General features: G+C 35.8%; 1 protein-coding gene across 20 annotated transcripts in view; it reads left to right on the forward strand.

Moving 5' to 3' along the window:
- LOC136827014 (uncharacterized) overlaps positions 1-26,253 on the forward strand; it is a 235,454-nt gene that overhangs the window by 19,440 nt on the left and 189,761 nt on the right. The window contains exons 1-2 of one of the 20 annotated variants that reach the window (XM_067084684.1): positions 1,835-1,880; positions 2,245-2,269. The exons of 18 other annotated variants lie outside the window; for them this stretch is intronic. The gene's annotated coding sequence lies outside the window, so the exon portion shown is untranslated. Of the gene's footprint in view, positions 1-1,834; positions 1,881-2,244; positions 2,270-26,253 lie in introns of those variants that run through there. One more of the 20 variants, XM_067084692.1, reaches the window with a different exon arrangement.

Below are 26,253 nucleotides of genomic sequence, written 5' to 3' on the forward strand. Positions count from 1 at the left end.
GCTTCTGTGACTTTTTAATTTATAGTTTTCTGAAAAGAAAACTGTTGTGCCGGCTTTGTTTGTCCGTCCGCACTTTTTCTGTCCGAACTTTTCTGTCCGCCCTCAGATCTTAAAAACTACTGCGACTAGAGGGCTGCAAATTGGTATGTTGATCATCCACCCTCCAATCATCAAATATACCAAATTGCAGCCCTCTAGCCTCAGTAGTTTTTTTTATTTTTTTTATTTAAGGTTAAAGTTAGCCATAATTAGCCATGGCAACGATATAGGCCAGGCCTATATCGTGCGCCTGGCAACGATATAGGCCAGGCCACCACCAGGCCGTGGTTAAAGTTTCATGGGCCGCAGCTCATATGGCATTATAGCGAGACCACCGAAAGATAGATCTATTTTCGGTAGCCATGATTATACACCGTAGCGGCTGTACAGAAAACTCGATTGCGCCGAAGATGCTTGAGTGTATATTTTACTTGTTTTTTTTGTTTTGTTTCGTAGTATAAGCAGATAAATGTTGCTTTTAATTTATCTGTCCTCACATCTAATCACATATTGTTTCAGAAGTGACATAAATTTGGTTTATTTTTGGCAAATTAAATCCAGAACCATCGCAAGACTATTATTTTGTGGTGAATAGACCAATTGGTATGTTTCTTAATCATAGAAACCATAATAATTGATGTCCTTAAAACGAAGATCTGGTTGAAATGGGATGGAAAGGAGAGATCAGTGGTCACACACACTCTTATACACACACACACACACACACGTGACATAATCACGTGTTTGTGTAAACACACACACACACACACACTTGCTTGCAATCACGTATATTGTGTATATATATATATATATATATATATATATATATATATATATATATATATATATATATATATATATATATATATATTATGAGGCAATATATGATATTAAAGGCAAAAGTAATTATTCCTGTTAACTTATTCGCAAAAGAAACAGAGAAAAGAGGAAGAAGAAGAACAAGAAGAAGAAGAATAAGATGTAGGACATATTATGTCACAGAAGACAATGTTAGATAGTTTGAAAATATCAGGTACATATTTTAAAGTGTTAATCTTAATGAATTTGTATTGCATCAGAGGACAGTTAGGACTTAAGAGAGAGAGGGAGAGAGAGAGAGAGAGAGATTTACAGATAAGTAGACTTAACGAAAGAGAGAGGGAGAAAGATTAAAATGTTTTATGAGGAAGTGAGGAACACTGATAATGCAAAGACTAATAGATTGCCAGATAAGAGGATAAACAGAGAACGAAGATAAACATTGAAAGATTAAAAGGATTTTAAGAGAGAGAGAGAGAGAGAGAGAGAGAGAGAGAGAGAGAGAGAGAGAGAGAGAGAATAAAACTCACAAAATGTGGAAAATGAAACAAGAGGCACAGAGAGAGAGAGAGAGAGAGAGAGAGAGAGAGAGAGAGAGAGAGAGAGAGAGAGAATAACTCTCAAAATGTGGAAAATGAAACAAGAGAGAGAGAGAGAGAGAGAGAGAGAACAAGATGAACAAGAAAAAACACTGAGAGGAGAGAGAGACAGAGAGATGGGCAAGATGAAAAAGTTTCACGACAGAGAGAGAGAGAGAGAGAGAGAGAGAGAGAGAGAGAGAGAGAGAGAGAGAGAGAGAAGATAAAACTTGCAAAGCGTGGAAAATGAAACGGCAGGCAAAAGAGAGAGAGAGAGAGAGTTGAGCAAGATGAAAAAGCATCACGAGAGAGAGAGAGAGAGAGAGAGAGAGAGAGAGAGAGAGAGAGAGAGAGAGCGATGCCCCAGGGCAGTAGAGCAGCCCAGTGGCAGTTTGGCTGTGTCTGTATCAAGGTTAGGGCTCTTTGCCGCTCCTTGCTAGAGGGGTGAGTTCTGGCGACCGCGAGGCGATCTCTATTTATATATATATATAAGATAATTTTCCCCTAATTTCCAGAAACTCTAATCATAATAATTCATGTGTTGAAAGTGTCCGTCACTTGGGGGCGGAAGCAGACCTAAGCAAGTGCTAAAAAAATGAGTGCTTTTGTTTTCCTGTTCTTGAAAGCAGAAGGAAGAATAAGTGTTTGGTAAAAAAAAAAAAAAAAAACAGTATTGTTCGGATAAATAATTGTCGTGGTTTGATCTTATTGTCGCGTGGAGCGACCTCAATCGGTGATTCGCATTGTCGTAGCGTGAGGGTGGTTGATTTTTATATATATATATATTTTTTTTCTTTTACTTTAAAAGGGAGAGCCAGCGGCCATCGTTCAACGTAAGTAAGCAACCCGTGTCATGTTACACCTGAGAGGAGTGAGAGAGAGAGAGAGAGAGAGAGGAGGAAAGAGAGCATGTGAGCGTGTGTGAGAGACAGAACGTCTCCCCTCACCCTCCCTCACGGGGAGAGAAGTTGGCTGATGAGGAAGAGAGAGAGAGAGAGAGAGAGAGAGAGAGAGAGAGAGAGAGAGCCAGAAAACGTGGTGGAGAATTTACTCACTTCTTTTTTAAGTGTATTTTTTTCCTTCAGTCATTTTTGTTAGGAGAGAAAATAAGATAATTTGTGACAGGTACACTTATAAAAGCATGCTTTTTTGAGAGAGAGAGAGAGAGAGAGAGAGAGAGAGAGAGAGAGAGAGAGAGAGGTCCCGTGCCGGTCAGAATGCTGCCCACACTCAAAATAAGAGCACAGTGTGCTGGCCCACACTCAAAATAACTGATCCTTCTTACAGTGTTTTTTTAAAATTTAGTTTTGTTTTAATCCCATGTTGTAAGAGCACATGAACACCTCTCTCTCTCTCTCTCTCTCTCTCTCTCTCTCTCTCTCTCTCTCTCTGAAAATAATTCACTGTCTCTATTCTTTTTACAGTTTATCTTCCCTTAATTTTCCTTATCCCCTTAGCACATGAACGCCGCCCACTCTCTCTCTCTCTCTCTCTCTCTCTCTCTCTCTCTCTCTCTCTCTCTCTCTCTCTCTCTCAATATTTCACTGTTTCAATTCTTCTGTTTTTTAGTTTCTTGTCCAATGCTATATGAGCACAAGAACGTCTCTCTCTCTCTCTCTCTCTCTCTCTCTCTCTCTCTCTCTCTCTCTCTCTCTCTCTCATACAAAAAGCATGCTTTGATAAGTGTACCTGTCACAAATTATAGCATTTTCTTCCCTAAAAAATTGTACTGAAGTGGAAAAAATACACTTAAAAGAGAAGTGAGTAAATTCTCCACCACGTTTTCTGGCTCTCTCTCTCTCTCTCTCTCTCTCTCTCTCTCTCTGTCACACAAAGCTTTTATTTCTTACACACTTTTTGCTCTTTAATTTTCCCCTACCTCCTCCTGAGGGACCTGGGGCAACCCGAACGAACTGTAAGGTCTGTAAGGTCCCATTCTTAATCTTTCTTTTACCCATAAACTTTCTTTCCCCCCCCCTTTCTCACCTTCACTTCGGCTCTACAAAGGGCACTTCCGTAAACATGTCATGAGAGAGAGAGAGAGAGAGAGAGAGAGAGAGTGCCATATTTTCCTTCACTAATTCCGAGATTTACCAGAGACAGATGTCTTTGTGGGAGGTATTTTTTTATGATTATGAATTATTGCATTTTATTCAGTTATATGTGGGAATCTAGCTGTCTGTCTGTCTGTCTAATTGTATATCTATCTATCTATCTATCTATGTCTATCTATCTATCTATCTATCTGTATATTTATAAATGTGGCATTGAACACTTCCTTGTTATTTCTCTGAAATCACCCCCTGCAAAGGAAAACGATTTATGTTGAAACCCACACACACACACACACACACACACACACACACACACACACACACACACACACACACAATGCATATACATCCACACAATAACATCTATGACTGCAATTTGCTTCATTTTTCTGAGCCACGTGACACAACATAAATTTTAGGCTTGACTCTTGTCTCCGTACGACAGGCATAATGACAATTCCCAAGTGCCACCTTCTTACTAATTACGTTGGCACTGGCACCGTGCTGTCATGTCATTGCCAACGAGGTGTGGTGGTAATGAAAAGGGTTCATTGTGAGGACCACCTTCTCCCGCATATAATCAATGAATTGTTGAGACAATGGGTCTGTGGGGCTCTTTTTTTGGTGTCTGTCTGGCCTGGGCTAGACAGGAGTACTAGGTCGCGTGTTCTATCAGTCTATGCGTTTATTGATATTCGTATGGGTTTTGTAAGGGCGTAACTTTCATACAATTGTCATCTGAATATTGTCCTTATTTTTATGACGTCGTATTTTTGTATTTCCATAAATTTGCATTTTACAGGTCATCTGCTGCTTTGCATACATTCAAATTCATCTATTCACTTGACTTTTAGTTTTCTGTCAAAGAAAACTATTGAGATGGCATTGTCTGTCCCTCCGCACTTTTCTGTTTGTTTGCACTTGTTCTGTCCACACTTTTTCTGTCCGCCCTTAGATCTTAAAATCTACTGAGGCTAGAGGGCTGCAAATTGGTATGTTGATCATCCACCCTTCAATCATCAAACATTCCAAATTGCAGTCCTCTAGCCTCAGTAGTTTTTATTTGATTTAAGGTTAAAGTTAACCATAATCGTCCTTCTGGCAACGCAACAACACAGGCCACCACAGCCGGCTGAGAGTTTTATGGGCCGCGTCTCGTACAGCATTATACCGAGACCACCGAAAGATAGATCTATTTTTGGTGGCCGTGATTATACGCTGTACAGAAAACTCGATTGCGCCGAAGAAACTTCAGCTCATTTTTTTACTTGTTTCGTTATTTTGCAGCTTTCTCTGCATCGAAAAACGTGACGTCACACCCAGAATTCAAAGCGGATGGTGCCTGCGTGCATCTTTGCTCAGTGAAAGTAACTGTGTGATTGTTACCGACTTTGAACACTCTCTCTCTCTCTCTCTCTCTCTCGAAGTCCGAAGCTGCTGCTGTAACCGACTGAGCCATCGAGGCTCTCTCTCTCTCTCTCTGGTGAAAAATAAGGCAAAGGCTTGTGGTCTTCAGTTCTCGTTTTATGAAAGTTTAAAGATTGAAAGCTAATGGACTAACGTCACTTAGCAGTCAGTAAATGATGGTAAATTCAGGAACACCAACTCAATAATATCCTTGTATGGGAGTAGTGCCGTCAGTGCACCTCACGGGATGCACTGTGTGCATTACTAAAGGTTCTTTGGAGCGTGCCTTCGGCCCCTGGCTGCAACCCCTTTCGTTCCTTTTACCGTACCTCCATTCATATTCTCTTTCTTCCATCTTGCTATCCACAATATATAATGATTATTTCAAACCTACCTAGTCTCAATTTCCTTTCCAGCGCTGAATGACCTCACAGGTCCCAGTGCTTGGCGTTTGGCCTCTATATTCCATTCCATTCAATAAGTTATCATATTCATCAGCATCAAAATATATTACAAGTTTCATATCGTGAACGAACATTACCACACTTTTAATTTTTAATATAAGGTTTTCATTTTTTACGGATAATTCAGTTTGATATCTAAAATAAAGAGATTCATAGAGGCTGAAGTTCTACCGTGATTTAAATAATATAGCCTAACTTATACAGGTTAAGTTGTACAGCCTAAGTTATAGCTTAAGTGGGAAGGTTAGAAATGGGTTTGATTTTCTTATGCTTTGTATAGATTATTATTCATTTTGGGATGGATATAATTTTTGGAAGCTAAAATCTTATTTTGTCTAGTCGAATTTTGAAAATACTAAGCGTCTCAATCCAAAATATCGTCTGAAGAAAATAATTGAGATCTGGCCAGTATAATTTTAATGCTTGTGGTACACTTTCTTTTCAAATCTACTCCATGATGTTTCAACTTTTTTCTTGCTTCGGAACTCTCAGTTAAAATATGTATATCTTATTCTTTTGTGAATTCGTTTAATGTGTGTTTGTGGACATCTTGACACGCATTTTAAGTTTATACTTGGTTATCACGGGTACAGAATTATTTAAATTATACTTTCTGTTCCCGACATGGCGAGGCATTTTATGAGTGTCTTAGCAATATCAGCGCAATATATTCTCTCTCTCTCTCTCTCTCTCTCTCTCTCTCTCTCTCTCTCTCTATATATATATATATATATATGTACATATATAAATATATATATATATATTTTATATATATATATATATATATATATATATATATGTGTGTGTATAAATGTATATTATATACACATTTCTTTTTATGTGTGTGTGTATATATATATATATATTTTTATGTATATATATATATATATAATATATATATATATATATATATATATATATATATATATATATATATATATACATATATATACACACACACGTATGTATGTACATGTGCATATAAGTATGTATGTGGTTGTCTGTGTGCATAATCACTCATATCTGTGCCTGCAACCGTTCTGACCACGATGTTTTTCGCCAGCGCTTATCAGTTTCATAAGCAATAGCTGGTGTCATTATTACCATCAGCCTCCACAGTGTTTGCACATCCACCCACATTAGGCGATCTGCGAGTTCTGAGGAATATGCGCAGTTCTGCAAAACCTCCAGTCCTTTTATTTGTTGATGGTATATTTTCGTGTTTTTTTTTATATTTTTTTTGCTGGATTTGGAGGTGGACTGTGTTAACAAAATGTTAGGATAATATTTATTTTATCTCTTGTTTGGTAATTTAATCCTTAGGTAGTTTCATAGGCATGCCTATTTTATAGATACTTCGTGTCTTCTTAATCAAATTCTGTTTTGCAGAAACCTGATATGTGTATATATATATATATATATATATATATATATATATATATATATATATATATATATATATATATATATATATATATATATATATATATATATATGATATATATATAGACTAGACCAGAACTCTATTTTATAGTAACTGGATATACATTAAGTTTCATAGACGTTTATAGACATTTCTGTGCAAGACTTTAAAACAACTAAGACACCGCCTACGTGCTAGCAAGCACGCATGCGCGCTCACACACACACACACACACACACACACATACACACACAAACACATGCTTGCAGCCTCATTGACATCCGCATGGCAACACTAATTACTTAAGAGCTGATACGTCCCATTAACTTATTGGTTATTTACGTTTGTTATATCAGCGCACGCCAATCGTCTCCCATTTGTTTTGAATAGATAAGATCGGCATCGGGGAGTTTGAGAGTCCCAGAGTCCAGTAAGTGAAAAGGGGAGAGAAACTGCCGTAGAGTTTAGTAAACGCGCAGAGTTTCTGACTCCCGTAGGGGGAAGGTACGGCCGTCATTGCAGCTCATGCGGTGCACTGTAGGCATTACGTAAGGTTGTTTACGGCGTGCTTACGGCCACTACCTGCAACACCTTTCGTCCCTTTTACTGTACTTCCTTTCATATTGTCTTTCTTCCATCTTACTTTCCACCCTCTCCTAACAGTTGATTCATAGTACAACTGCTTTGAGGTTTTCCTTCTGTTACACCTTTCAAACCTTTTACCGTCAATTTCCGTTTCAGCGCTGAATGATCTCATAGGTTCCAGCGCTTGGCCTTTGGTCTAAAGTCTATATTCAGTTCAATTAATTAATCATTAAGAGTCATTACCTTGCAATGGAAAATTAGATTAAATGAGAATCATTACAATTTAGTGAAGGATTTTCCTGACCAGTAAATACTGTCATTTGTTTAAGATTATCTTACCTGAGAGATATTACCGATTTATGAAAGATTAATCATAATTACAGAGACGTGGAAGGTGGTCCTAATATACCCAAAAAGATCACTTTCGGCTATTCAGCGCTTAAGATAGAGAAAGTTGGAGTTGGAGTGGTTGGACAGCAAAATAAGGAGATCCAGAAAATAAAGGAAATGAAGTATAAGGATCTATAGGGAGAAATGGGATTAAACCCTTTAATTACACTGAGAAATAATAGTTAGAGATGTTGGACAGCAAGACTGAAGAAAGGAAGAAGGAATGGAGGTCAAGTAAAAGGCTAAAAAGTGGATGCAGCTGTGAGCCAAAGGGACGCTACAATCTCCCTCTAGTTATGCCTACAGTGCACCACGTGAGGTGCCCTGAGACCTTCTTCCCCCCCCTTCTCCCCATACGGGGTGCCCAAAAAAGGTGCCACATTCAGTAAATCTCGACAAACGGGTCAGTTTACACCTGATGTCAGTCAAAACACTCGTTTCCTTGTCTTTTCTGAGTTTTTACTCATTATTGCTCAAGAGGCTTCGTAGGTTTCCTGCTTGCAAAAATGTTCATTGGATTTGACGTTTATCCATAAGGCTGGCGACGTGCCACTTGAACGAGAGAGAGAGAGAGAGAGAGAGAGAGAGAGAGAGAGAGAGAGAGAGAGAGAGAGAGAGAGAGAGAGAGAGAGAGAGAGAGGGTTTTGTAATGAGATGCTTATACATTTAGGTATTGGCTTAATACTCATATTAATGGTTCTAATTATTAATATATAAGAGAGAGAGAGAGAGAGAGATTTTGTAATGAGATGTTTATACATTTAGGTATTGGCTTAATACTCATATTAATGGTTCTAATTATTAATATATAATAGAGAGAGAGAGAGAGAGTGTTTTGTAATGAGGTGCTTATACATTTAGGTATTGGCTTAATACTCATGTTAATGGTTCTAATTATTAATATATAATGAGAGAAGAGAGAGAGAGATAATGAGAGAGAGAGAGAGAGAGAGAGAGAGAGAGAATGTTTTGTAATGAGATGCTTATACTTTTAGGTACTTGCTTAACACAGAGAGAGAGAGAGAGAGAGAGAGAGAGAGAGAGAGAGAGGTAGGTTTATAATGTGGTGCATATAAATTTGAATATCGATATACCAGTTGCAGTTATGAAACTGCAGGAGAGAGAGAGAGAGAGAGAGAGAGAGAAAAAATATTAGACTTTTATAGTTTAACCCTTAAATTAATTAGTAATTATTTATTAATTATGAATTAGCCCGTTCACATATGATTTATATATAAATTTACACCCCTAAGTAATTGTATGCATATATACCTTCCCTTGTCTGTCTGTCTGTCTGTCGTGCAAGCGTCTATTTTGTCTCTGGGTATGCCAGCTTGCGTGCGCGGATACCCACGACTGCTGCTGGTCCCCCTGACAGCCATGCCCTCATGCCAAGTAAGGCGATGCCCAAACGGAAGTAAGAAGACCTTATCAAATATTATCTGTTATGAAGACACCCCACAGTATTGTGACAAACAGAAACTAATCTTCTGAGAGAGAGAGAGAGAGAGAGAGAGAGAGAGAGAGAGAGAGAGAGAGCAAACGTTCAGGTAGACACAAACATACCGACAGACTCATACACACACACTCTCTCTCACTCTCTCTCTCTCTCTCTCTCTCTCTCTGTATCTCTATCTGTATATGTATAATTATATATATGTATATGTATAATTATATATATATATATATATATATATATATATATATATATATATATATATATATATATATATATAATTATCCATCTACATATATATATACATACACATATATATGTATGTATATATATGTATATAGGTATAATTATATATATATGTATGTATATATATGTATAGGTATAATTATATATATATGTATAGAGAGAGAGAGAGTGTATAATGGGGTTAGTTAAGAAAATTCTTTTAATATTTGCTTGCTTTAATCTTCATGTTCATAACACTGAATGAATTGTTCCTCCTTTCTAATTATATCTTTATCTTTTCTTCGATTCTCCATTATTTAAACCCTTTTTCAACTTCTCCTTATTTATGACTGCTACTCTTCTCTTCACTTCTTTTGTATCTCTCTCCATCTTCCCACATTTCATCACTTTCTGTATATTTTAAAGAATAGCCAAAGATAAAGGCTTGGACCTAGATCTCTCGCTTTAGTATAACAAGTACAAAATGCGCTGAAGTTTCTTCGGCGCAATCGAGTTTTCTGTACAGCCGCTACAGTGTATACTCAAGGCTACCGAAAATAGATCTATCTTTCGGTGGTATCGGTATAATGCTGTATGAGCCGCAGCCCATGAAACTTTAACAACAGTCCGGTGGTGGCCTGGCTTAAAACGTTGCAAGAAGCACGATTATGGCTATCTATAACCTTAAATAAAATAAAAACTACCGAGGCTAGAGGGTTGGAATTTGGTATGTCTGATGATTGGAGGGTCGATGATCAACATAGCAATTTGCAGCCCTCTAGCCAGAGTAGCTCTTAAGATCTGAGGGCGGACAGAAAAAGTGCGGAAAGAAAAAAGTGCGGACGGACAGACAAAGCCAGCACAATAGTTTTTTTTTTTTTTTCAGAAAACTAAAAAGATATCCTTAAATTTATCAGAAAGTACAATTTGGTGGATTTCCCTTCACGTTGTAAGCAAAAAGAACCACAAAGTTGATGGCTCTCCGTTTGATCAAAGAATATTATAATCCTACAGAAAAATTGCATATAATAATTGGTTAACGCCTGCTAGATAGACTGACAGCTCTCACAGTTAGTGTTTAAAATGCTCGGAAAGGTAAATGCTCTGTTTTAGAAAAATGCTTTAGAGCGTTATTTGCTTAGAACTATGAACAGGCGTTCATTTGGAATCGACGGGACTATTATACTGCCCTGACATGGAAGACTGTAGTATCTGCAAAAATACAAAACTAAGAGAAACGGTAGATACTCCCTTGCCTTACTACTGATTTTGCAGATACTGCAAATGGGACCCCATAAATACTCGTGGAGAGCATTGAAGAATCATTCTGAAACTGCAGTAACTTGTGTATTGGTGTTTCACGAGCCCAGTAGGTGGCATATCTCAATTTCGAAAATTTTGCAGATACTGCAGTTTTCCATCTTAGGGCAGTATAGCAATCTTACTTTTGAAAGTGAATTAAATGAATATTGGTTCCCAGAAGTTACTGTTTGGATGAAGTATACCAAGTTATTATTTTATTATTGAAGAGAACACAGTCAAACGTGCTTGAGTATAATTAGTTCAAACCTGAAACTGGGATAGGCTATGGTATAGAAGCCTTGGCACTCTGGCCCCAGGATAATATAGTCACCACGTGCCTTAAGACAGCTATATGTGGCACTCGAGTTAGCTCGGCGGTAACAAATGTTGGCACAAATACGCCAGTGAATTAAAATTTAATTGGAAGTATGGTTATATATATATATATATATATATATATATATATATATATATATATATATATATATATATATATATGTATATATATATATACACGTATATAAATGATAATGATTGTAATGACTCGCATTTTTTACATATTTACATATAATCTGAGGTGAAAAAATGATATATTGGGTGTAGGTCCTGACCGGTTTCGACTTTTTTCCAAGTCAGTGACGAAGGTCTAATACATAGTAGAACTTCGCAATATATATATGTACACACACACACACACAAAAATGCATGCGTTGACTTGGTCGTTTGCTTGCAAGAATTTTTTTTTGTGTGCATGTGTTTACGTGTACGTACACGTAACTTGAAGAACCATCCGATGCTGTGGCATCCTAACCCTCACTCCATCCCAGTATATCAAATTATCCTTATCACACATATGACATCTTTCAACCGTGACGTGACGAGTACACCCGGCTTACGATGACACATTGCGTCATCTCTGAGGTTCTTGCCAAGAGCGACCTGCACCAGTTCCTCGCTGTGAATAAAGAATTATTATTATTATTATTATTATTATTATTATTATTGTTATTATTATTATTATTCAGTTCATATAGAGAAGACTGTATATAAAGTGGATGCAGGTGATGCAGCCAACACCTTCAACAATATTTACATATTATTATTATTATTATTATTATTATTATTATTATTATTATTATTATTATTATTATTATTATGCATATCCGCAATTATGTATGGGTACAAATATATTTAGAAATAAATCTGAACAGAGAGCTTTCGGGAATCTGTTCGATTCCACTTTTCAGTCTTCCATACTTAGCTGTGGATTTGTTTCTCCGCCATTATTATTATTATTATTATTATTATTATTATTATTATTATTATTATTATTATTATTATTATTATTATTATTATTATTTCATAGATTGTCCTGGTATATTCTGGAGGGCACGGTGCCCTGATCAATCTCGGTCACTGAGGCAGTTCCTCGCTTTGAACGGAAGAATGATTTGATTATTATTATTATTATTATTATTATTATTATTATTATTATTATTATTATTATTATTATTATTTAATAGACTGTCCTGGCATATCTTTGGAGGGCAGAGTGGGGCTGGGTAAGGAGGCCAAGATTGGCATTTATGCCCAAATTAATCTGTCACTTCTTGAATTATAGTTTCGCCAATGAACTTCATAAATAATGACAAACACGTCCCTTAAAAATAGCTGTAATCTAATGAATTCAGGAAATACAGAGGAAGGTAGAGAGCTCGCATTTCATCATTTAAGAAAATGAGAAATAGAAGATTCCTTTCAGGTGTGAAAAATGAAAATAATCCACTTAAAAACAAGTAAAAAATGCGCCGAAGTTTCTTCTTCGCAGTCGAGTTTTCTGCACAGCATATAATGCTGTATGAAACTTTCAGCCGCGGCCCATGAAACTCAGCCACGTTCCGGTGGTGGCCGGTGTTGGTGGTACTTACATCGGTGCTAGAAGTACGATTATGGCTAAATTTAACCTTAAATAAAATAAAAACTACTACAGAGGCTAGAGGGCTGCAATTTGGTATGTTTGATGATTGGCGGGTGGATGATCACCATACCAATTTGCAGCCCTCTAGCCCCATTGGTTTTTAAGATCTGAGGGCGGACGGACAGACAAAGCCGGCGCAATAGTTTTCTTTTACAGAAAAATAAAATTGACGGTAATCTGACGCTGTATCGGCCACTTACCTCCAAGAGGATATTTACACTAAAATAATAGCATTTTGGTTAATTGAAGATTGCGAGCAATTGCCAATTCAATATGACGAAAACCGATATGGGGCCACTTTCGCGCAGGTAGAGTGGCAGCAATAATCTCTTCAAGTTTATTTATCTATTCAGGTCATGAAAACTGTTTTTGGTAACATTACCGGGTGCTCACATTTCATCTGAGTCTGCGTGCCTGTGTGTTCCCCTTAAAGGGTTAGTGCCGCCAGTGCACCTAACATGGAGCACTGTAGGCGTTGCTGATGTTTATTTGCAGCGTCCGTTCGGCCCTTAGCTGCATCCGGTTTTTAACCTTCTGCTTTCTTTCATCTTGCTGTCCAGCCACTCCAACTTTTCACTGTCTTGATCACTGAATGGCTGAAAGTACCCTAGCGCTTGGCTCTGTGCCCCGTAGGCATTACTTAAAGGTTCTTTGCAGCGTCCTTTCGGCCCCTAGCTGCAACCCCTTTCATTCCTTTTACTGTACTTCCATTCATATTCTCATTCTTCCACCTAACAATTGATTCGTAGTGCAACTGCGAGGTTTTCCTCCTGTTACACATTTAATTAAACCTTTTTACTTTCAGTTTCCGTTTCAGAGCTGATTGACCTCATATGTCCCAGCGCTTGCCTTTGGCCTAAATTCTATATTCTATTCTCTTCTATTCCATTCTTGGTTCTAAGACCAGGTTTTCGTAAATCATTCAATCTGTCTGCTTGTACGAATATCTTTGCGAAAATAATATTGCGCTCTTTGTATGACAACGTACGCTTCAAGTGCTATTAAATGTTAACGCTAAGGATGTGGAATTTTAAGCTCAGATAACATGCATACCCTTACGGATGTTTATGAATTGAATGTGACACTGAACCTGCTTATGTGGATCAACATTCTCTTGAACCTTTCTCAGAATCCGTTTCACTTTCTGATGTGACTTATCTCTGCGGGTACGTTTGGCAAGGCTGGTTCTTCCATTGCCAAGAGTTATTGCCAATGGAAATGAGCAGTTGAATTAAAACGTTGAAAAATTTGTTTCATGTTTAATTCCTACTGATATGTAATCAACCAACTTTGATAAATATTAGGAACTGGAAAGTGACGTTTATATTATCATTCCTTCAAGCATGGAAAGGTAGTTTAGACGAATTTTGAATGAGTGGCAGAACTTAGATTATTTTTAACTTTTTCGAATGCGAATTGGATCTTTCCTAGATAGTGACCACGAAAAATCTGGGGTCGTTATCTATGACCGGTATTTCTTTGGGGTCATTATCTTGTACTAATCACGCCTCAAAGGTGGATACATACCGGGTTAAAATTTTTACCCTTGGGGGTCACTGTCTAGGAAAGATCCTACGAATGTAATGGAAAAGAAATTGAAAATATGAAAAAGGACTATGTGTCAATTACTGTATTAAAGTACATCTTTTTTTACTTACTCATCGGATAATATCTAACGCACGTACTTTGAAAAACTGAAGAATGTGGAAGAAATATATATTATGCTATTTCAGAGTTGAATATCCAAGTGCTAATTACACACAAATATTGTGACTCTTGCAAACACTTTTATGTTTTATTTTCGTATTTAGGGATTGGGTATTTTATTTCGCTACTAGGAGTACCCAGGTTTATTTTTTTTTATTTTGCTACATATTTCCTGTTTATGCTCTCATTATTTATTTTCCACACACATGCGCATTTTATCCACCGGAAGATTGCTTATTAATAATGGTATTCGTTTGTTCCATATAATGACATGCAGTTTAAGGTTACGAATGATGATAATAATAATAATAATAATAATAATAATAATAATAATAATAATAATAATAATAATAAACTAAACGATCAAGCAGACATTACTAATAATAGCAACCAAACTTCCATTACAATAATGACCAAATTGTCCGAGAACCGAACATAAATGAATAAATATTTAGGTCAATAAACAAACAAATAAAATAAATAAATAAATAAATAACCTTCCAACTCAAAGAAATCCTGAAAGAACGCGATCTTCCTATTGGTATCTGACACCTTTCGCAATCCTATTAGTCAGGCTCATTCGGGCACACAGCCCACCTGATACCAAGACTCCCTTCTCGGGTGCTGGGCATGCCCTGACCTCATGCCCACCCCCTCCAGCCCAACCACCCACCCACCCACCCCTCCAAACGTGCTTGTGGCCCGCTAACCCACCCCCTTCCCTCCCCCCCTCTACCCTTCTCAACATACCCTGAATCTTGGGTATTGCAACATCGCGCTGAGAAGTCTTTCCCGGAAGCAGATTGGCACTGGGGTATTGGTATGATTGTGATTTGAGATTTAGTTTGTATATAAATTAATAATATGTAATGGGCCTGTGTGTATATGTATGTAAATTATGTATGAGCGTGTAATATATACAGTATATATATATATACGTTATATATATACATGTATATGTATTATATATACTGATATATATGTAAACGTGTATATATATACACACACATATATATATATATATACAGCAGAGAGAGAGAGAGAGGGAGAGAGAGATATATCTTGTTATACATAGATGTATCACATTTAAAGGTTTGAAGATATTAGAATAGGCAGGTGGAATGTGCCCACAAAGGATGAAATGGCAGCTGCCCAAAAATTTCTTAGATTATTATTATTATTATTATTATTATTATTATTATTATTATTATTATTATTATTATCTCTCCAACGAGATAATAATAATAATAATAATAATAATAATAATAATAATAATAATAATAATAATAATAATAATAATAATAATAATAATAATAATAATAATAATAATAAGGCTTGGGGGTAATAATTCTATGGGCTGTGAGCTACCTGTTACATGATGTTGATTAGCAGATGGCTATGACCGAGTTAAATGGTGCTTTTTATGTAGGGGTGTGGACAGGCTGATGATGAGCTTAGTACTATCTGTTACGTACATAAAGGCTAAATTCCTTTATTAGTAACAGGGATGAATATGGGAGCTAGTGCAGTGTCCTGTTTCTCTGAAAGGAAAGGAAAGGAAAGGGATATAGAGTTTAGGCCAAATGCCAAGCACTGGGACCTATGAGGTCATTCAGCGCTGGAAAGGAAATTGAGAGTAGGTAGGTTTCAGAGGTGTAACGGGAGGAAAACCTCTCAGTTGCACTATGAAAAAACTGTTAGGAGAAGGTGGATAGTAAGATGAAAGAAAGATAATATGAATGGAAGTACAGTAAAAAGGAATGAAAGGGGTTGCAGCTAGGGGCCGAAGTCACACTGCAAAGAACCTTTAGTAATGCCTACAGTGCACCCTGTGAGGTGCACTGACGGCACTACCTCCCTGCGGAGTTGTTTCTCTGAAGTCACCCTGTTAGTGAATATATCAACCAAAAATCATAATAGATCATATTTTGCATAATAGCCGAAGGCATGTAGCCGACATTATATAGAAGTGCTGGCCTGTAGTAGCCCGTGCTGGCATAAGGCCAACTGTACAATAACAACAAGTAGTATAAGGCCGAAGGTCACCTGCAAAGTACAAGAGGCAGTGAGGAGAGACTGTACCTTTGACACCTCTGCTGCATGAGTGTCACGTGTCAAAGCGAGTGCCAGAGTTGAAGTATTACGAATGATTGATAGATCAACATTTGATGAACGGTTCTCAGTTCCTTGAAGAATTGAGCGCGGTTGAATTTGGGATGGCAGGATTGAAAGCAAGTTGAGGAAAGTGAGAAGTAATTTGCTGAATAATTTTATATGTATATTTTTCGTAAGGAGAAGACAATGCTGGGTTTTAGGAGGTCAAACTAGCGTATCTCTTAAAGATGAAATTAATTTGCTTATGACCCCGTATGATATGGTAACGGAAGAATTGAATTTCCAGAATTATGTTGGAATTGGGGCCATCCTTAAGTAGGAAATTGCTTTTGAATCTAGAGAGATGGTTTGGGTATGTGGTAAGAATGGGGTGAGAAGAGACCAGTGAAATTAAACATGTCTCACGCCATTTATCACTTGTGTTGTCCCAAATACGTTACTTAGAATGTTTTGTCATTAATCTCTTGCTTCTTACAATACTGCTTCTTAACAGACTTTTGATCCATACACCTTTCTTGCCTGAACCAATATGAAAAATCTACCATGTTCTGCCCTTGAAATTCTCAAAAATTCTTGAAGTCCTTCTAATGAATTCTTTCACCCATTCTTTTGTCATTTTTTGTCGCAGCGACATACCTTACACATCTTGGCCAGCAACTCGGTTACACGATCCTCGCCAAACTACATCTCACTTACAGTCCAATCAGCACTTAACACATTCCTGTTCTTCAAGTTTTTTCCTTTCCCTCCTTACATCCTGAACAAATTTAGACGAACCCTTTCCATCCTTACGTTCTTCATTCCTGCTTCCTCTCTTCACTCTCGCTGTCCAACATCTCTAACTGTTCATTCTTTCTCCCAGTTCCACCTTTAGATCCTTCTGTTTAATCTCCTTTATTTTGTGGATTTAATTTTCTTGCTGTCCATCCACTCCAACTGCTTTGCACTGGTTTGAGCGCTTAATGGCCGAAAGTGCCCAGTTGCTTGGATTGACAGAACTAAATTTCACAAAAACAAATTCTCTGTAATCTACATTCAACTCAGAGTAATAATCTCTTATTTCAACCTAGGCGCCTCCATTCTCTCTAGATAAATCCTTCCTTTAGCATATAGGCCAGCCGATAGGGAGTTAAATAAGAAACAAATTTATGGAAAGATGCTATGAGTTTTATTTTCTTAATAATAACATTAATTTTGCACCCCTCTACTAACCCGGATTTGGCCGCCATCTTAGAAAAATGGCGGCCAAAATCAGTGTTTTAAAAATATCTCGCTCGGGACTCACTTTAGAGAAAATGTATCGGTACATGAAATGATCTACATAAAATTCTCTACAAAATAGCATCAATGCATTTTTTTGTGCGTTTTACGATTTTGTTGCCAGAGGTGTGAAAATGCTCCCACCAGTTTTTCTATATCCCTGTTACCTAATACAACTTTGAAAAGTGTCATTCAGGGATGTTCTTCCTCCTTTGTTCTGGTTTATAACTTTCCTTCACACACTCACAAGGGCATTCTAGTCACGGTTCTTTGCAGCTTCCCTTCGGCCCCTAGCTGCAACCCGGCTCACTCCTTTTGCTGTAACTCCGTTCATATTCTCTTTTTTACATCTTACTTTCCAACGCCTCCTAACACTTGTCTCATAGTGCAGCTGCCTTTAAAACCTTTTCAATTTCCCTTTCAGCGCTGAATGACCTCATAGGTCCTAGCGCTTGTCCTCTGGCTTAAATCTTAAAATCTAATTCTAGCTCACAAGCGCGTATATATATATATATATATATATATATATATATATATATATATATATATATATATATATATATGTGTGTGTGTGTGTGTGTGTGCGTGTGTGTATGTATGTATAACTGAATCACGAAAATATGGAACGTGATTAATATGATTAAATAAATAAAGACAAAATCACGAAGGAAAGTAAAGGACTGTAAGTCGAAAGGCCTTGCAGCACTCCATTTTTCTCTTTCCTTCGTGGATTTTGTGTTTATATTATATATATATATATATATATATATATATATATATATATATATATATATATATATATATATATATATATATATATATATATATATATATATATATATATATATATATATATAATTACATACACACACATCAGCTACTTTTGTAAAACTATAGAAAATATCTCCATACGCCATCAGACGATAACCTCATTGGCAAAGCCGAAAACCCAGCGAATCCCGAAAGTCTTCCTTTAGCAACAAAACCCTTGGAGAGGTTTTCATTTCCGTTACACGATCCAATCCGGAGTACTCGAGAAGGCCAGTGAGAATAAATGCATTATATGCCATTCGAGTCTTTTCCGGAGTAACGTCAATAAATAAATAAAGAATCTTATAGCCAGTGAGTTGGGAGTGGATTGGCCCGGGGGAAGGGGGTGTTTCTTTGGGGATGGGAAGGGAGAGAGGAGGGTGGGGGAAGGGTTGTTGATATGCGTCGTTGGAGGGAAACCAGAGAGAGAGAGAGAGAGAGAGAGAGAGAGATAGAGAGAAAGAGTGTAAACAGTGAAATCTGAGACGGGGGACGAATCATATCATATTCTTATAAGATGTTGCGGTTGTTTCTATCTTTTTTATTTATCCTTTTTTTTTAGTGAATTATCCACCGTTATTCGTGTTCTTGTTTTTATTTTTTTTGTGTTGATGCCTGCTGAGTCTGGTTCAACTTTTATTTTTTTTTGTGTTGATGCCTGCTGAGTCTGGTTTAACTTTTATTTTTTTTTGTCTTGATGCCTGCTGAGTCTGGTTTAACTTTTATTTTTTTTTTGTCTTGATGCCTGCTGAGTCTGGTTCGACTTTTATTTTCTTTATTTTTCTTCTTGATGTCTGCTGAGTCTTGTTCAACTTTTATTTTTTTTTATTTTTTATCATGATGCCTGCTGAGTCTGGTTCAACTTTTATTTTTTTTGTCTTGATGCCTGCTGAGTCTGGTTCAACTTTTATTTTTTTGTCTTGATGCCTGCTGAGTCTGGTTCAACTTTTATTTTTTTTGTCTTGATGCCTGCTGAGTCTGGTTCAACTTTTATTTTTTTGTCTTGATGCCTGCTGAGTCTGGTTCAACTTTTATTTTTTTTGTCTTGATGCCTGCTGAGTCTGCTTCAACTTTTATTTTTTTTGTCTTGATGCCTGCTGAGTCTGGTTCAACTTTTATTTTTTTTTGTCTTGATGCCTGCTGAGTCTGGTTCAACTTTTATTTTTTTGTCTTGATGCCTGCTGAGTCTGGTTCAACTTTTTATTTTTTTGTCTTGATGCCTGCTGAGTCTGGTTCAATATTTTTTTGTCTTGATGCCTGCTGAGCCTGGTTCGACTTTTATTTTTTTTTTTTTTTGTCTTGATGCCTGCTGAGTCTGGTTCGACTTTTATTTTCTTGTTCAACGTTTATTTTTTTATTTTTTATCATGATGCCTGCTGAGTCTGGTTCAACTTTTATTTTCTTTTTATGGTGAATGTATAAATGTTTGTACAAGACAACTACTTATACACTTACACAGTGTATAAGTAGTTTTCTTGTACACCTTTTTTTGTTAGTTTATTTTTGTCGATTGATTAATCAATTTATTAATTTTTCTTGTCACTTATATGGATTGTCACTCCTTTGTTCTATTCTCTCCTCATTTTCACAAAGAGCCTTTTACTCTGCAGAAACTACTGTAGGTAGGCAAGTTGATTTAAGTGTATTCATAATAATAATAATAATAATAATAATAATAATAATAATAATAATAATAATAATAATAATAATAATAATGGAGACACAAATCGACGGTTATCTATATGTATATATATTTAAAGATAAATCTGTACAGGTTTATCTCTAAATATATATACATATACATGACTGTGGATTTGCTTCTCCATTTTAAGACTCATGCTACTATGAGTATTTTTAATAATAATAATAATAATAATAATAATAATAATAATAATAATAATAATAATAATAATAATAATAATAATAATAATGTTAGTAAGTCATTGCAGGCTTTTCCACTCTTTTTCTATTGGTCCAAAACATTACCTAACGACTTTCGAAATATATGTCAATAACCAACGAGGTTGTGTTAAGAGCTTGGTATATAATTGTTTGCATAACTTCGGAATAATGGAAATAATAAGATGTGAAGAAGGAACAGGTTAGAAATGCACTTTCGACATTTTTTTAAAATATGGAAAAAATCTGGGTCGATGTACTGTTTAAATCGATTAGTCCAGAAACAGAATTATTGTTGTTGAAGTTACTAGTTAGTTTTCTGTAAAAGAAGTTACTAGTTAGTTCCTGTAAAAGAAGTTACTAGTTAGTTTCTGTAAAAGAAGTTACTAGTTAGTTTCTGTAAAAGGAGTTACTAGTTAGTTTCTGTAAAAGAAGTTACTAGTTAGTTTGTGTAAAAGATAGTTACTAGTCAGTTTCTGTAAAAGAAGTTACTAATTAGTTTCTGTAAAAGAAGTTACTAGTTAGTTCCTGTAAAAGAAGTTACTAGTTAGTTTTGTAAAAGAAGTTACTAGTTAGTTTCTGTAAAAGAAGTTACTAGTTAGTTCCTGTAAAAAGAAGTTACTAGTTAGTTCCTGTAAAAGAAGTTACTAGTTAGTTTTGTAAAAGAAGTTACTAGTTAGTTTCTGTAAAAAAGTTACTAGTTAGTTTCTGTAAAAGAAGTTACTAGTTAGTTTGTGTAAAATAGTTACTAGTCAGTTTCTGTAAAAGAAGTTACTAATTAGTTTCTGTAAAAGAAGTTACTAGTTAGTTCCTGTAAAAGAAGTTACTAGTTAGTTTCTGTAAAAGAAGTTACTAGTTAGTTTCTGTAAAAGAAGTTACTAGTTAGTTCCTGTAAAAGAAGTTACTAGTTAGTTTCTGTAAAAGAAGTTACTAGTTAGTTTCTGTAAAAGAAGTTACTAGTTAGTTCCTGTAAAAGAAGTTACTAGTTAGTTTCTGTAAAAGAAGTTACTAGTTAGTTTCTGTAAAAGAAGTTACTAGTTAGTTTCTGTAAAAGAAGTTACTAGTTAGTTTGTGTAAAAGAAGTTACTAGTCAGTTTCTGTAAAAGAAGTTACTAGTTAGTTTCTGTAAAAGAAGTTACTAGTTAGTTCCTGTAAAAGAAGTTACTAGTTAGTTTCTGTAAAAGAAGTTACTAGTTAGTTTCTGTAAAAGAAGTTACTAGTTAGTTTCTGTAAAAGAAGTTACTAGTTAGTTTCTGCAAGAGAAAACTATTGAGCCGGCTTTGTCTGTCCGTCCGCACTTTATTCTGTCCGCACTTTTTCCTGTCCGCACTTTTTCTGTCCGCTCTCAGATCTTAAAAGCTACTGAGGCTGGAGGGCTGCAAGTTGGTACGTTGATCATCCACCCTCCAATCAAACATACCAAATTGCAGCCCTCTAGCCTCAGTAGTTTTTATTTTATTTAAGGTTAAAGTTATCCATAATCATGCTTCTGGCAGCAATATACGATAGGCCACCACCGGGCCGTGGTTAAAGTTTCATGGGCTGCGGCTCATACAGCATTATACCGAGATCACCGAAAGATAGATCCAGTTTCGGTGGCCTTGATTATACGCTGCAGCGGCTGTACAGAAAACTCGATTGCGCCGAAGAAACTTCGGTGCATTTTTTACTTCTTTTATTTTGACTTGAGCTAGCACGGGCTCTTGTCCCTAAATTAGCTTATGACTGAAATTAGACGGAATTAAAAAACCGTCGATTCAGTTGTAAATACAACGCCAGTAGATACTAACCAATCAGTCAGTCAATCAGCCAGTCGCAAAGTGTGATTAGGGGAAAACCAAATTCCAAATTGCATTTTAAGAACAATTTTTTTTGCCTTTTCGGCGCCTTATTAAAACGACCATTTGAAAAGTATCAGTATATGGTTGTTTTTGTTATATGTTTTGGGTTATAAAACGAATACAGGCTTATTAATTTGAATATACATATTTAAAAAGACGAATGTAAAGTATTTCTAACTGAGCAACTAGGTGGAAATACAGACTTGGGGTTCCATGTACTGAACTCACTGAATGTATGGAATATAGAATTTAGGGCAAAGGCCAACCGCTGGGACCTATGAGGTCATTCAGCGCTGAAGGGGAAATTGACAGGAAAAGGTTTGAAAGGTGTAACGAGTGAAACCGCAGTTGCATTATGAATCGATGGTTGGGAGAGGATGGCAAGTAAGATGGGAGAAAGGGAACATGAAAGGAGGTACAGTAAAAGAAACGAAAGGGGTTGCAGCTAGGGGTCGATGGCACGCTGCAAAGAGCCTTAAGTAATGCCTACAGTTCACCGCAAGCGGTGCACTGACGGCACTAACCCCTACCGGGCTGAACTCACTGAAGATTCATAAGTTACTGAACTCACTTGAAGATTCATATTTTACAAAACTATTTTGATGATACATTCGAGTTACAGAACACATTACAGAACACATACTCATGTGACATACTCGGAACTACAGTAGATTATCTCGGAAGGACTTGGCTGCAAATGAAAGAAGGGAAATAACGAAAATCGAGGAGAGGAAAAATTATGTTACGTAAAGTGGCTAGTTTGCTTCAAGGCTCTGCAGAATTCAGAGCATGCGCAGTGCTTACTTCACTTAGCCTTGTACCGAACGAACTGGACGTTAGTCAGAACACTGGGATAGTGGTTAAAATAAATTCTCTCTCTCTCTCTCTCTCTCTCTCTCTCTGTTTTAGGGTATTGCAGAATTTTCAGGCCGATTCGCTTTATAATAATTATTGTTTTTCATTAGGGCAAAAAGATTTCAACTCGAAGTATCAGGTGGTTAAAAATCTCTCTCTCTCTCTCTCTCTCTCTCTTTTAAAGCAAATCGCAGGATTCTTAAGCCGCTTCGTTTTATAATAATTACTATATTTTAATAGGAGAAAAAGATTAAACTCAATGAAGCACCGGGAAGTTAAAATCTCTCTCTCTCTCTCTCTCTCTCTCTCTCTCTCTCTCTCTCTCTCTCTCTCTATTTAAAGCAAATTGCAGGATTCTTAACCCACTGCGTTTTATAATAATTATTATTATTAGTAGAAAAAATTAGACTAAACTCCATGGAGTATTTTAAATCTCTCTCTCTCTCTCTCTCTCTCTCTCTCTCTCTCTCTCTCTCTCTCTCTCTCTCTCTCTCTCTCTCTCTATTTTAAAGTAAATTGGAGAATTCCTAAGCAACTTAGGATTATAATCATTATTATCAATAGCGGAAGAAGGCCCATTAAGTGAAATTTGAAATGATATTTTCTATTTTACTCAGCATAGGCTATTGTAAGCCATGAACAGTATTTTGTAAATTGTTCATATGTAAAAATTTGCATTTAACAAGAAGAAAATGTCAACACAAATTTCACATAATAGGTCTTTTTTCTTCTTTCAGTAACTTGAACTTAATTGTTCGTTAATTGATTATTATTATTATTATTTTTATTATGATTATTATTATTATTATTATTATTATTATTATTATTATTATTATTATTATTATTATTATTATTATATTATTATTATTATGTAATACAAATCCAAAATTATACAAACAAATTATATTAATATGTCTATATAAGTGTAGATTTTTATTACATCATAGTGTATCGTGGTATTGTGAATTTCTTAGCATTATTATTATTATTATTATTTATTATTATTATTATTATTATTATTATTATTATTATTATTATTATTATTATTATTATTATTATTGCTCTTTTAAATCTCCGTATAAAATAACTCATAAGGGTCCATTATTAGATATAAATATTTAATTATTAAAAAAAGTAAGTCACAGAATAAAGTATCAGTTGAATTGCCATTAGAAATCAACCCGAACATAAATAGGCGATTGAATAAGTATGTTAAGTACTTTAAGTGTCTCGAGTACTTTTTATGATTACCTAATGTCATTTACTGTGGATAAACTAGATCACAAGACTCTCCAGTGTCCTCTGTCCTTTATACAAGATCCCAGAGAGAGAGAGAGAGAGAGAGAGAGAGAGAGAGAGAGGTATTTTAGCTGTAGTTAAGAGACAGGACACCATTTAGCTAGAGAATTCCCAGCTCTCTCTCTCTCTCTCTCTCTCTCTCTCTCTCTCTCTCTCTCTCTGTCTTAGAGTATCAGGGAAACAAATTCTTGGCAGCCCCAGAGATGGTCTTTTGTACCAGCAAGCGATGCTTGTGTCTCCCCACAGGGTACGTTCAGTTAATGGCGAAAGCGATTGAGCCAGAGCCATAATAGTAATTGTTTCGTGTCTCGAGGTTTTTGTTAATTGATATGTTATTAAGTTTGGCAGTATTCTGCTAATAAAATTCATCATTAAATCTAGTTTAATTTGGGACAACTGAAGCAGAGAGCGTAATGGTAGATTGTTACTTATGAATAAAAAAATCTTGCTAAAGAACGGTGCCGTGCCTCGATTACGTCCTCCAATTTTACGTGATACCGTTTTCAGTTTGCCTGCGGTGGACACTGAACGCGACTCGGGCTCGTCCGATTTCCTTCATACACCCCCAAAGTACTGAACAAAATTAACAATAAATGAAAACCGAAGACTTTAAATTCCTCGAACTACAAGAAATTGAGTAACCTTGGATGCAAAGAATGAAAGATTAAATGAATATTTATTGTAAGTCATGAAACACTTACGTGTTATTTAAAAACTTCTAATAACCAAGGGATTCGGAGAGGTTTTCTGACCTACTTATACAAGGTTCTGTTCATTAGTTTTTTCTGATCTTATCATTCCCTTCTCTTTTTTTCTGATGTTATCATTCCCTTCTCTTTTTTTCTCTCTCTACAAGTATCCCAAATGTGAAAAAAAGAACGTAGAGAAAAATTGGCAAGGTTACTCAAGGTCTTGTTGGATAAGAGAGAGAGAGAGAGAGAGAGAGAGAGAGAGAGAGAGAGAGATGTAAATTCTTATTCTACATAATATAATATATGCTTTGTGTGTATATATATGTGTGTGTAAATACGGACTAAATCCACGAAGGAAAGAGAAGCAATGGAGTGCTGCAAGGCCTTTCGACTTATAGTCTTAGAGGAAAGAGATCCTTCGTGGATTTTGTCTTTATATTTTCATCACGTTCCATATTTTCGTGATTCAGTTATACATAGATATGTGTGTATGTATATATATATATATTATATAATATCTATATATATATATATATATATATATATATATATATATATATATATATATATATATATATATATATATGTGTGTGTGTGTTTGAGTGTTTCCTAGTAATTTGATACACACATCGAATTGATGGCATTTTCATTAATGTTCCACAGAGTTTTCAGTTTATTTTCTTAAGTAATATAAGACTGTTCCAGAGATTCAAAGTTTTATTAATAAAAATAATTTACAGTCGAATGTATTCCATAAAACAGGTTTTTCAAACGGGATTTTGTGAAAACTTTAACAATTATGTTTGGTCGTGTTTCAATACATTTTCTCAAGCACGATTCGATTTTTTTTTTTTTAGAATTATTTGAATTCTAGAATGAATGAAATATTTGACAGCAGTTTCACATGGAGCTTATAGATTTTTTTTTTTATTCGTGACAAGTTCTCCAAACTTGTTTTTGCGTGGAAAAAACTTCTAAGCCAGTTTGTCAAAAGATGTATTTTACGTATGAAGAGGCCACGTTTTACAAATTAAAAACTCAGCGCCCTGGCCAAC

Source organism: Macrobrachium rosenbergii, chromosome 41, assembly GCF_040412425.1.
Source record: "Macrobrachium rosenbergii isolate ZJJX-2024 chromosome 41, ASM4041242v1, whole genome shotgun sequence".
NCBI lineage: Eukaryota > Metazoa > Arthropoda > Malacostraca > Decapoda > Palaemonidae > Macrobrachium > Macrobrachium rosenbergii.